The following is a 3,596-nucleotide window of genomic DNA, read 5'->3' on the forward strand; positions in this document are numbered from 1 at the left end:
ACAGGCCGTTGTGACACGGTGCCGGGCGCAGGCAGCGCTGAGCGCCACGGGATTCACCGTGGCCAGGGGCAAGCTCCAGCCCTGCCTGCCCCAGCCAGGGCACACCTCCACCCCACAGCTGTCGCCGGGGCACAGGGACAACATGGCTGGGGAGTTTGGGCGCATCCCGTTGGGCACCTCGGTGGAGGTCAAGTGCAGCGATGAGCGCATCCACCTGGCACTGGTGATGAAGCTCCATGAAAGCACTTCCAGCATCGCTGTGGAGTGGTTTGAGAAAGGGGTCAACAAGAGCAAGCAGGTGGATCTCTAGCTCACCTTCGCCCTCAACCCTCACCTGGCCTCAAGGAGCACGTTCATGACGTGGCCCCACTGTCAGCAAAAGGGGACCAGAGCCTGGTGAGTGAATAGGTGTCGCAGCCCATCAAAGTGAAGAAGCCATGTGGGGACAGCAGGGGCCCTGTGGCTGCCTGGCCAGGCTCCAGGGGCTGCGGACTCGGGTGGATATCACCATGTATGCAGCAGGCAGAAAGGCTGTGAGAACAGCGAGAATGGCGACAGCTGGAGATGCAGCAGCAGCTAGCCCAGCAGGCCACTGCTTTACTCCACCCCAGGACTGATGTTATGGCCACGATACAGAAGTGCTGCAGCCACCTGGACTGCGAGGCACTGCCATACCGTGCTGGCTCCATCACATCTCCATGTACGTTCGGAAGTGGCCACTGAACCAAGAGGAGGCTGAGCTCAATGACTTCGATGTAGTGACAGTGCCCTGCCAGGACATGGTGATGGTGCATGAAGCTTAGCAGAAGCCGGACTTCACATGGTACCTGGACAAGCAGGTCTTCTGCTTTGACCAAGCCTTTGGTGATCATGCCACCATTGAGCTGGTGTATAGGCACACCGCCCAGCCCCTGATGGAGACCATCTTCCAGGGGAACATGGCTACCTGCTTTGCCCATGGCCAGGCAGGCAGTGGCAAGACACACACCACAGGGGGAAGTTTCTCTGTCAAGAACTCTGAGCCATCCAAAGGGATCTGCGTCCTGGTCGCTGAGGATGTCTTCCGCAGGCTGCAGGACCCCAGTTTCCAGGAACTGGAGCTTCAAGTCTATGAGGCCGCCTTTGAGATTTATGGCAGCAAAGTGTTTGACCTTCTGAACTGGAAGAAGAAGCTGAGTGTGCTGGAAGATGGAAACAGCAGATCCAAGTGGTGAGGCTGTGGGAGGAAGAATTCACCAGCGTGGAAGATGTCATCAAGCTAACTGAAACAGGTAGCAAGTGTTGCACGTCAGGCAAGACCTCTGCCAACACTCACTCCTCCTGGAGCCATGCCATCTTCCAGATTGTACTCAAGAAGAGAGGGCATTTGTATGCCAAGTTTTCCCTGATTGATTTGGCTGGGAATGAGCGAGGAGCTGACATCTCCACTGCAGACAGGCAAACAAGGCTGGAGGAGGCTGATATTAATAAAAGCCTCTTGGCACTCAGGAGTGTGTTGGGGCATTGGGGCATAACAGAGCCCACACCCCGTTCAGGACTACCAAACTCACCAGGTCCTGAAGGACTCATTTGTAGGGGAAAACTCCTGTACCTGCATGATTGTCACTATCTCTCCAGCAATGTGATCCTGCAAGCACACTCTTAACACCCTATGGTGTGCAACCGTGTGAAGGAGCTGATGGTGGATTTAAATTCTCATGGAACAACCCTGTCAGGAGATGTTCAGGTTCCAACATCAGCTAAAAGACGGCTATTTGGGGTTCAGGCAGACAAGGAAATCTACCCTCAATTATTTACTTTCAGTGATGAGATAAAAACACAGAAGAAAAGAGGTGGACGAGAAAACGCTTAATGGAGGAGCATCAGAAATCTCTGCAATAGTTTGAAGTATTCTTAGAAGTGGCTGGGGAAATAGACTACAATGTAGATTTTTACGCTGCACAGTTTGAATTGGTCCTGGGTCAAAAAATTGGCATCCTGATCGAGATCCAAGAAAAAGTCAGATTATTCTGATCAGCTCTTTGCAAGGAAGCACAGGGCAGCAACCAGAGATGCAGGAACAGTACACTGTAAGCTATACCGGAGACCCCTGGACCCTGAAACTGCTGCAAAATGAGAGCTGTTATGATGCCACTGCATCAACTGCCCAACAACTCGAATGCTTAAAAAAATCTTAAATAGTGTCTGCAGGGATATTCTGGTTGTGTTTTTTTCTTGGAAATAGTGGGTTAGACATGTAGGAAAATAGTACAGTGTTGTTTCCAGGTGTTTTTCACTGTAGAAAGTAAAATTGTGCAGTTGTGAGGATCTAACCTGTAGAAAAAGGCAAGAATTTACAGAAAATGTATCTCACCTCATCTGGGCAGGTTTCCTCCTCATGCCTGTAGAATATATGTATACACACACACACACACAGAGACACATACATATATGTACCTCCCTCAATAGGGCCTGCTCCAGGGTTATGTCAAAATGAACCAAAATGAAAGTCATGTTCCCAGAGTAGGAGGCATTTCAAGTGATTTAAAAAGGCGTTACAGTGCAAAGCACTGTCATTTCTGAGCATGATACATTTGGGAAATGAGGGCTGTTTTGTCATGGCATAAGCAGTGGCTTTTTTATAGCATCAGCTCACTTTTTTCCATCTCTCCCTCTCTATCTTTCTTTCTTAATTATGTTCTCATGAGACATTAAAAGAAAAAGATGCTAGAACCTGCCTTCATAAAAATCAGACTAAAGATAATGGTAATTGCCTGACCGGTGGGGAGAAGATACGCCTGCAAGGTTTGCAGAGGGAAGCAGAGGAGTCAGTGTCCTATATCACAGGCCTGAGGAGAGGAGATCTGTCAGATCAAAGGGTCAGAAAAGGTGCATCCAACAAAGCACCATCTGATATCACGTATCCATGAGATAGCAGCACCTAGGGAGCGGCAGCCCCAGGCTGCTTCATAGAATCATAGACTTGTTTAGGTTAGAAAAGACCTTTAAGATCATCGAGTCCAACTGTTAACCTAGCACTGCCAAGTCCAGCACTAAACCATGTCCCTAAGCACCACATTCACACGTCTTTTAAATACCTCCAGGGATGGGGCCTCCACCACTTCCCTGGGCAGCCTGTTCCAATGCTTGACAACCCTTTCAGTGAAGAAATTCTTCCTAATATCCAATCTAAATCTCCCCTGGCACAACTTGAGGCCATTTCCTCTAATCCTGTCACTTGTTACTTGGGAGAAGAGACTGACCCCCACCTGGGTACAACGTCCTCTCAGGTCATTGTAGGGAGCAATAAGGTCTCCCCTCAGCCTCCTTTTCTCCAGGGTAAACAAGCCGCTCCCCATCAGACTTGTGCTCCAGACCCTTCACCACCTTCGTTGCCCTTCTCTGGACTCGCTCCAGCACCTCAAGGGCTTTCTTGTCGTGAAGGGCCCAGAACTGAACACAGCCCTCGAGGTGCGGCCTCACCAGTGCCGAGTACAGGGGGACGATCACTGCCTTGGTCCTGCTGGCCACACTATTCCTGATACAAGCCAGGATGCCGCTGGCATTTTTGGCCAGCTGGGCACGCTACTGGCTCATATTCAGCCAGCTGTTGACCA

General features: G+C 50.5%; 1 pseudogene; it reads left to right on the forward strand.

Moving 5' to 3' along the window:
• Nucleotides 1-142: 142 nt before the first annotated feature.
• On the forward strand, nucleotides 143-2,073 carry LOC104158653 (annotated as a pseudogene).
• The last annotated feature ends 1,523 nt before the right edge of the window (nucleotides 2,074-3,596 follow it).

Source organism: Cariama cristata, unplaced genomic scaffold (assembly GCF_000690535.1).
Source record: "Cariama cristata isolate BGI_N322 unplaced genomic scaffold, ASM69053v1 scaffold1933, whole genome shotgun sequence".
NCBI lineage: Eukaryota > Metazoa > Chordata > Aves > Cariamiformes > Cariamidae > Cariama > Cariama cristata.